The sequence below is a fragment of the Cyanistes caeruleus genome, chromosome 13 (assembly GCF_971803275.1).
Source record: "Cyanistes caeruleus chromosome 13, bCyaCae1.hap1.1, whole genome shotgun sequence".
NCBI lineage: Eukaryota > Metazoa > Chordata > Aves > Passeriformes > Paridae > Cyanistes > Cyanistes caeruleus.
Genome location: NC_141713.1, coordinates 19,089,157 through 19,098,731, shown reverse-complemented (window position 1 = coordinate 19,098,731; position 9,575 = coordinate 19,089,157).

Here is a 9,575-nt window from a genome sequence, read left to right as displayed (position 1 = left end):
TGCTCTCGGAGCATTCCTGCTCCTGGATTAGCATTAATGAAGAGCATGTGTGCTCCAGAGGTCCTGCTCCAGACCCCGGAGCTGCAGCACTGCCTGGTGTTACACTCAGCTATTCCCAGGAGCAGTCGGGCTCAAAGAGGACATTTCTGGGAGTGAACGAGGCAGGAACTTTCAGCAAAGTCTAATTTCACTCTTTCTGCCCTCATCTGCCGAGCGTTGCATTTCCAGGGCATCCCATTGGGAGTGTGTCTGTAAATCCTGCAGTTTTTCTGAGTGCTCGGGGCTGGGGGAGCTGAACCAGCACTCACCCAGCGCCTCTGAGCAGTTCTGGGCTCTTCAGGCCTTGCTCTGCACAAAGCCCTCAGAGAGAGATAATCCAAACACACTCATCCCTTGGGAAGGGCCAGCGGCGCTGCAGAGGGAAGGGAATGTGATGCTGGGTTCCAGGTCGGAGCAGAGCAGCTGCCCTGGACACCGTGGGGTCTCCTCCCCTCCTGGAGCCTCCTTTCCCAACAGCCCCAGCCTCGGGACGGGATCTGTGCATTGTGCTGAGCTGTAGGGCCAGGGAGCTGCCAAGTGGGACAGCAGGTCCTCCCTAAACCAGGCAGATTCCTGGCTCAGAACTGCAGCTGGGCCCTTGGGATCCAGTGGCACAGAGGGACAGTCACAAGGAACCTCTGGTGGGCTTTTCCTTCCTGAGAATCCATCCTCTCTGCTTTCCAGTTCTTCCTGCTCCTTTTCAGTCATTGTCCTGAGACATAAATTTTGAAAGATTTAAAATTTTAAAGAAGCTGAGGCCTTAATTAAAAGTAAGCCTTCCTAAATCTAATTTAAAAAATAAATAAATGGGCCTGACTAAAATTAAAGATAGATAGATAGATAGATAGATAGATAGATAATAGATAGATAGATAGATAGATAGATAGATAGATAGATAGATAGATATTTTGCTAAAATCAGAGGTTAATCATTAGCTAATAACTAATTGTCTGTCAACTTTATGCTTGTTCAGCTGGGCTTATAAGGAGAAACAGAATCTGTTTAGGAATATGGTAAAGAACTTCAAGAACAGAAGACAATTGCAAATCAGAAACCCATTGAAGACAGGAAACCAGGAGCCCAGTCAAGGGTCCATTTGTCACTTTGCATTGAAAAGGTAGAAAGGTCAGAAGGAGGAAGAGCCATATCCCTTCCTCCCTTCTGTGACCCCTCCCCAAAATGAGACCACCAACCCATTTCAAGGAACAGACTATGAATGCTTAATCGCTTTTTTAAATTAGCATAGAAAGTGGAGAGTGGGTGGTAACTGGATTATGAATATGCATTTGTATTCAATACCTCTGTAAATAAATGGTGTGTATTGAGGGGTGGCCCAGCACTGGCCCAGAGCTGTAAATACACACACTCTGTAACCCCAGAACGCTTCAAGAGTCTTTGTCCGTCTCAGCTGGATATTGATCATATCCATATTTTGGTAAATCAGTCCACATGCACAGTGTGAATTTCCCGTGGATGTTTGTTCTGTACCCTGCCAGGTCTGCTCTTCCACCTGGAAAGGCAGGTGTGGCTGGGCCTTCCTGAACTCAGGGCACAGCAGAGCCCGTTCCAAATGCTGCTCCCTTTTGCCACTTCTTGGCTGAGCTCACAACTCCAGGAGTAAAGCCCAGGAACGGCTGGAGCAAAGACACTTTGGCCACTGAAGTTTTCTGGTCAGGGCAGTTCAGCTCTTTGGGTTCTCCTGATTCTCACTGACCCTGAGAAGGGTCCAGGAGAACAATTTCTGTTTTCCCTCCCAGTGCAGGCAGAGACACGGACTGGGAGGCTGCAGCTGGGAGCAGGCAGAGCCCAGACCCAGCTGTGGAGTTTGGGGGTCACCGGTTCCCACTGCAGCCACGCCATGTCCAGCAGCACAGCGTGAGCCACAGCCCGGCTGCTTCCCATCCCTGCTCCTGGCAGGAGCCTGGTGCTGTCTGAGCACCTGCCCAGGCTTGTTCCATACTGTTCTTCCCTGCTGGCAAAGGGAAGGGCAGGAGACAGCTTCAATCAGCTTCTGGAGAGAGAACCCCTCGTGCTGGCTTGGGCAGAGAGCAGCAGCTCTACTGCTTGGAGGAGTCTCTGGGCACTCCACTGGAGGCCTCAGGGCACACATTTCCAGAGAGAGACATTTCCAGTCTCCCTCTGGCACCCAAGGATCTCCCCTTACTCCTGGAGAGATGCAGTCTTGAGTTACACTGCGTGGAGAGCTCTCAATTCACTTCCGACAGGTTTGGGCAAAGTGGAGCCTTGAAGCTCCTGCAGAGCCTAAACTGCAGAGTCCAGAGGGACCAAGGTAATTTCAGGGAAACAGCCTTTGGAATACTTGTGCTTTTCCCCTTCTGGTTCTAAATGTTGAAATTCTCACAAAAAATATGAGACAAACTCTCCTTGGAATGACTGGGCTGCTGAAAACATTTGGAATTTCCTCTTTCATCTGATTCTCTTTTTTTCTTTTTTTTTTTTTTTTTTTAATTATTTTGAGGGCTCTTTAGATGAGAACAGATTTGTATTCCTCTCCCTGCTGCTCACTTCCCACCTGAAATCCTTGGCTGCTCTTTGCAGTTCCCAGCACAATGGTGAGCGAAATCCTGAACAGAGCATTCAAACTTGAGGTGAGGAAAAGCAACAGCAGCAGATGGGCTTGTAAACAGCAGAGACCTGGCTCGGGCACAGAGGTCCTGGAAGGAGCAGGAGGGTTGGTAAACACGGAGCAATTTCCATTTTCTGGGCTGAAATGTGGGGATCTGGGGAGGGGAAGGCGCTGTAGGAACAGCAGCTCTCCTGTTCTGGCACAGTCAGCTCTTCCCAGCAGAAGCTGTTCCTGTCAGAACTTGCAGCAAATGGGAGAAGATGGGAAAGTGGGGGATGTTTTCCAGCATCAGGGAATTTGTGGGTGATGAAAACAAGATTTCCAGCAGCCCTTTTGCACTAGTTTAGTTTTGGTTTCTAAAGAGGTATCCTGCTGTTTTCCTGCCATTCTTCCCTTCCCTTGAATTCCTTCTGAAAGCCAGTCAGCAGAGTTGGGAGTAACTTCACTGATAGAAAATCCCCAAAGTTACCTGAAAGTTTGCAGCTGGACAGAGGAAAAAGAAACTCAGAGCAGAGTCCCCATGAGTGGAAGGAAAAAAAAAGCAGAATAAGGAGGCTCAGTTCCATAGTTTATTGAGCCCAGAGGGATTTCTACAAACCACATGGCATCAGGTGTCAAAGAAATGAGGGATGGAAACCAGCGTGGAACAAGGGAGCAGCCCAAAACTCCCACAGCCCAGCGAGGCTCCAGAAATGCTGGGGAGGCTTAAACAGCCTCTAAATGTGAACGTGCTGGCCAAGAGCAGCCCCTCTGCCTTATTCTGTCAGGAGAAAGTCCTGAGTCGTGCCATGGGTGTTCTCTCCTTGGACTCTGCACGTCCTGGGGAGTCCAGGAGTCACAGGAAACAGAAACTGATGAAAGATGGCTCCGGGCTGGAGTTTTGGGGAGGTTTGTGCTTGATCTAGGGTTGAAGGGCTGTTGTTTCTGTTTTTCTTGGGGATTTGGAGGGGAGAGGTTATTGAGTCCCTGAGCCTTAATGTAATATGATTAGAATCTGGAACAGATTCCAAACCAGACATTTAGGGACTACTAAATGTACAAAGCAGCTTGGATATCTATCACCAGAGTTCATCCAGTCCTGGAGAAAGCCTCTGAAATGGGCAGTGCTTTAACAAAGTACAGATGTCTGGGGACTCAAAATACAAGGAAGAAATATGAGGAGGAAGAGATAACACTTTCTCCATTTCTTTGAGAAGGAGAAAATGCCAGAAAGTTATTAATTTTATTCCCAGGACTGCAGTAGCTGGACAAGGATCCAAGGTTAAGGTGATCCCCATGACGTGGCACTTGCAGAACAAGGGGGCTCCCTGCATGCCGGCACGAGGAGTTCCAGGGAGATCCATAATCCCCAGCAATAACCTCAGAGGTTAATTAGCATCTGGAAATGAGTTTATTTGGTAGGTGGGCTAGAGGGGGTTTCATTATGTGTTTACATCAGTGTCGCTTCAAGCAACACTGCCTGGGAAAGGAGGGTGTAACCCCCAGATCTCCCTGAGGTACACATTGTGTTGTTCCATCTCTCTGCATTATCCACCATGTGCAACCCAGTCCCTGAGCAAAGACAACACCACAAATGGGCGCAAATGTCTGCACTCAAAGTAGAATTGATCCAAACTGTCTTCCCTAACAAACCTCTGACATGTACCACTGGGACTTTGTCTCGTGCCCATTTATAGGTGGCATCTCTACCCTGATGACCTGAGGCGTCATGGGCCCATCGAGCTAGGAACAACTCTCCCTTGTGTTGCCAATCTAAGTCTGTCTTTGACACCTCTATCTTTGCAGCCTGATCCACCTGCTCATTGTTTCGGTGCTCTTCATTAGCCCTGCTCTTGGGGACATGGGCATCTACATGACGGACCCTCACAGACAGTTTCTCTACCCTGGTGGCGATGTCTTTCCACTCATCAGCAGCCCAGATTGGCTTTCCTCTGCATTGCCAGTCGGCCCTTTTCCACCTTTCCAGCCATCCCCACAGAGCATTGGCCACCATCCATGAATCCGTGCAGAGGTAGAGTTTTGGCCACTTCTCTCTTTCAGCAATGTCCAGGGCCAGTTGAACAGCTTTGAGTTCTGCAGGTTGGCTTAATCCACCTTCTCCTTCAGTGGCCTCTGCGACCTGTCATGTGGGGCTCCATACGGCTGCTTTCCACTTCCGGTTCATCCCTACGATGCGACAGGAACCATCAGTGAGCAGAGCGTAGCGTGTTTCTTCTGCTGGCAGTTGGTTGTACGGTGGAGCTTCTTCAGCCCGTGTCACTTGTTCCTGCTCCTCTTCATCAGTGAGACCAAAGTTTTCACCTTCTGGCCAGTTTGTAATTATCTCCAAAATCCCAGGGCGATTCGGGTTTCCAATATGGGCGCGCTGCGTGATGAGGGCGATTCACTTGCTCCATGTAGCGTCAGTGGCGTGGTGGGTAGCAGGAACCTTTCCTTTAAACATCCACCCCAGCACTGGTAGTCGGGGTGCCAGGAGGAGTTGTGCTTCTGTGCCAGTCACTTCTGAGGCGGCTTGAACTCCTTCATAGGCAGCTAAGATTTCCTTCTCTGTGGGAGTGTAGTTGGCTTTGGACGCTCTGTAACTTCAGCTCCAGAATCCCAGTGGTCGGCCTCGAGTCTCCCCAGGCACTTTCTGCCAAAGGCTCCAGGACAAGCCATTGTTCCCGGCTGCAGAGTAGAGCACGTTCTTCACGTCTGCTCCTGTCCTGGGAAAGGAGGTGTAACACATTTTGCCTGGGAAAGGAGGGTGTAATACCAGGAGCGACACTTTCACACTGCTCAGGTTGGGAAACAAATGGGGACGGGAGAGAGGCTGCTGGGGAGGATGGGAATGAGCTCTGAGAAAAAGCATCTCTGTTGTTTTGGCCCAAAATTCCCTGGACTTTGTGTAAGGCCCAGTTCCCTGAAAATGGCACTCAGCAGTTTTTGGACAGTCAGGATGTCAGAAGGAATCCCTCTGAAATACACGTTGGATTTCTTTTTTTTCGGGGGCCTTATTTCTCTTTTCTGCTTTGTGTCATTTTCTCTTCATGGCTTTCCAGAGCAGAGTTACTCTTCCACTTGTTCCCTTTTGCCTCCTGCTGAGTCAATTCCTTTCTTTTCCAACATTATTTGTACTGTAGTCACTCCCAGAATCTGGGAAATCATCCTCAGAAGTCTCCCCATCTCCTGAGCTTACTGCCAACTCTCCCACTAAAGCTTTGAATTCTTTGTTATAAAGGAGAATGAAAGGCCAGCAAAGTGCACCTCGACACCCATTCAGGTGCCATTACCCTGTAACTCTTTAAAAACTCCGTGTGCATTTACAGTCACTGGGAAGTGCTGGAGTGGGAAGCCTCTGGACTAAATTGGTGTTAGCACATGAAAGGGACCCGGTCCTGCACAGGGCAGAGGGTTCTGGGCTGCTTCGGTCCCCGGCTCGCCCGGTGGGCTTGGGGCAATCGCTCCCTGGCCGTGTCCTGCTGGGAGCCCAGCTCCCCTTGGCTGAGGAGCTCCTCGGGACACAGCCCTGGAGCTGCAGCTGCAGCAGAGCCCGAGGTGAGCAGGGAGCACAAACAGGGATGAGAGCAATGCCAGGACAGCAGGGCAAGGTTCCCAGACACGCTGGGACCCCGGCTGCTGCAGGCCAGCTCTTCCCAGGCCTTGGCTTCTCTCCCCGGCCAGCCAAGTGTTCTCACTTCCAAATACAGTGGTGAGGTGAACTGGCAGCTTCCCAGTTCCACTGGGAAATGGGGGGAAATCACCAAACTCCCGTGGCAAACTCAAGCAGAGCCTGATCAGATCCTCCGTCCTGCCTGGAGCTGTGCCACCTCTCTGCAGGTGAAAAGCTCCTTGTGGTTCTGAGCCATCCCATCCCATCCCATCCCATCCCATCCCATCCCATCCCATCCCATCCCATCCCATCCCATCCCATCCCATCCCACTCTGCCCACACTCCAGCTCACTCCAGTTTGCCAGCAGAGAAACCCATTTTCTCCCCTCCTCTCATGTCTGAGAAGCTGCAGACACATCCCTTGGCTTTCCCTCTTCTCCACAGGCTTTTCCAGAGCCCTTTCCTCCCGTTGTTTGTTCGTTCCCTGCACTCCATCCCATCTTTTGCCTCCCTCCCTGGTTTGATACAGCATCTCGCTGGTCTTGCCTCATACTCTGAGCAGGGGTATTAGATGGATTCCCCACAGAGTATAAATTGAATGGAGAGAAGTGGCTGGTTTCCCAGCAATAATTTATCTGATTAAAAAAATACTCCCCAAACTCCCCCTCCTCCGCTGGTCCTACGCCCCCTCCAAAAAGCACCACTGGCACTGGGGCTGGTGTTTGAACTGTGTTATTCAAATTGCTGGAAGGGGGATTTAGATGGGAAAATAACTGGCAGAGGATTCTGCTCAGGGGATTTTCCCCAGAGCGCTGGAGCTGAAATTTGGAACCTGGGTTGCTGCGTGGAGAAGGCAGAGAGTAAATAATTCTGAGTGGAGTAGCTGGGTGATTTGTACCTTTGCCCCCATGCACCAAGCGCCCTGGCCGGACGCACACGCGCGTGCTCGCTCCCACACGTGTTTGCCCATGGCACACTCTGCACCGAGGAGCCCAAGCTGCTCCTGCTCCTCTCTCCTCTATTTTGTTCTCTTACCTCAGGGCTGATTCCAAATGAAAGAAGGAATCTGCCTCACAAAACGCTCTCGCCTTGTTACTTGCACGGGCTCCATTCCTTCCAAACCGTTTTCTTCTCCAACATTCCTGTTGTACTTGGATGGAGAAGTCGCAGCAGGGCCACCCTGGGTGGCTTTGGCCGGTGCCAGCTCCTGTGTGGGTGACAGGCAGGTATTTGCAGGTATTCACATCGCAGAGCTCTGGGATTTACAGCAGCTCCCTGCTGCTGTCGAGGGCAGCTCTGCTGCTGCCAAACCATTGCAGGGCCTGGCGTGGCCCCAGCTCCCCGCGCTGCCGGACGTTCCCTGCCCACAGCGCCTTTCTGGAACGGGAACGGGCCTGGCTGGAGCTTCACAGCCTCACACACCCCCGAGCCAGTGGCCAGGGCTCAGGTTTCCCACGTTCTGACACAAGGGCTGCTTGGATGAAACCTCTCTCCGCTCCTTCTGGAGGATTTACACTGCCACAAGTCCTCATTTTTTCCAGATGTTTAACCTAATAAATCAAGGAGTCTCATCAGAGGATTGGGATCCAAAAGCTGTTACCATGACTTCAAAGGCACAGGCTGGAGTGGAAAGAAGTGCAGACATTTTTTACCACTCTGTAGGCACTGATCATGAAAATGCACTCTTCTCCCAGGATTTTTTTCCTGTGGATACCAGAACTCCAACCATGATTAAATAAAATGTGCTGTGCTCCTTCAGCCAACCTTTGTTGAAAAGACTGGAGCTGCAGGAGCCTCAGGCTGCCAGGAACCAGGTTGGGGCTGGTCCTGAGAGGAGCTGAGCTCTGCCAGCCCCCGTCCAAAATCCAGGACCATTAACTCAGGGCTGAACTTGCATCCATCCTTTCAGCTCAATATTCAACTGCGTATTTTCTCCCAGTGCTGGTTTAAGCAATTCCCACATAAAGGAATCAGATGTTCATCTTCTTCAGATGTTGGGAGAGAAAAAGATAAAAAGAAGTTACATGGCTGTAAAATGTGATTGTGACTCTTCAGACCAGTTTGTTCCTTGATCAAGAATGTAACTTTATTTTTTTTTAATGTAGTGAAGGCTTTCTTTTTACAGTGTCTACATGGTGTCATTTTCTTTCACTGTTCCATTTCTAAAGATAACTGTGTTTGGAGAAGCTGTTACATGTTTCTATCACTCCATAGCACAGGGTGCAGCAGAACAGGATGAAGAAAAGCAGCTGAAGAAAGGAAAGCTGATCCCGTGGTGGATGAGCAGCAGGCCCACAGGGTTGGCTTTTGGTTCCCCACTCTCCCAGAGCACTGGCCTGGCATCAGAGACGCCTGTGCTCCTCACCCTCTGCCTTGTCTTTCCTTGGATCCTGTTGGATTTGGAATCCCAGGATGGTTTGGGTTGGAAGGGACATTAAAGCTCACCCAGTGCCACCCCCTGCCATGGGCAGGGAGCCCTTTCACTGTCCCAGGGTGCTCCAAACCCCATCCAGCCTGGCCTGGGGCACTCCAGGGATACAGGGGCAGCCCCAGCTGTGTCTCCCCTCCCCAGGCAGTGCTGCAGGGCTGAGAGGATGGGGCCAGGCAGGAACAGGCTGCTGCTCCTGGGGAGCCCCTTCAGCACGGGCTGAGGTGCCCAGGTCAAGTGTTCGGGTTCGGGAGAGGTTTTGGGCTTCCTCCTTCCCAGGGCTGCCCTGAAGCAAAGCCATGGAAGAGGGGAGGCTCTCTCAGCCTCCTGGGGGTACCTGCAGCAGGTGAGGTGGGCAGAGACTTTGGCTCGTGCTGTAAATAACAACAACAGTGGAACTGTAGCAGCACTCTGGGAAAATCCAGTTATGTAGAACACACCTGGGACATGAATTCACTCCAGGAGTCTGTATTTTGTGGTTTATGTGTCCCAGGCAGTGGGGAGCTAGAGGGCATTTGGTTCTGCAAGATGTTTAACCAGATCTGAAAGGCTCACCATGGCTGCACAAGGGTGCAAGTTTAGGAAGAGGGGACATCCCACTGCAGGCAGGTGGAAGGGAGTTCCAGGTACAGCTCTCCTGTGTTCTAATGGCATGTTCAGACCCCAAAGTAGCCTCATCTAAATATTAATATTCAAATAACAGTCACCACAAATCTGTTTGTTCTTGCCACAGATTTCAGAAAAATTGCTGCTTGTCTTTCCTCTCCCACGAGGCTGAATCCCAGCACCCCAGATTGTCGTGACTGCCTGGGATTGGTGACATCTCCAGTGAAACGTGTTGGAGCATCAAAACAGAGTGGGAGAAGCACAGCCTGGCTCCGGGAGCCAAAAATAGGTACTATCATTCGTGAGCTGAAGCCTCCCTTCTT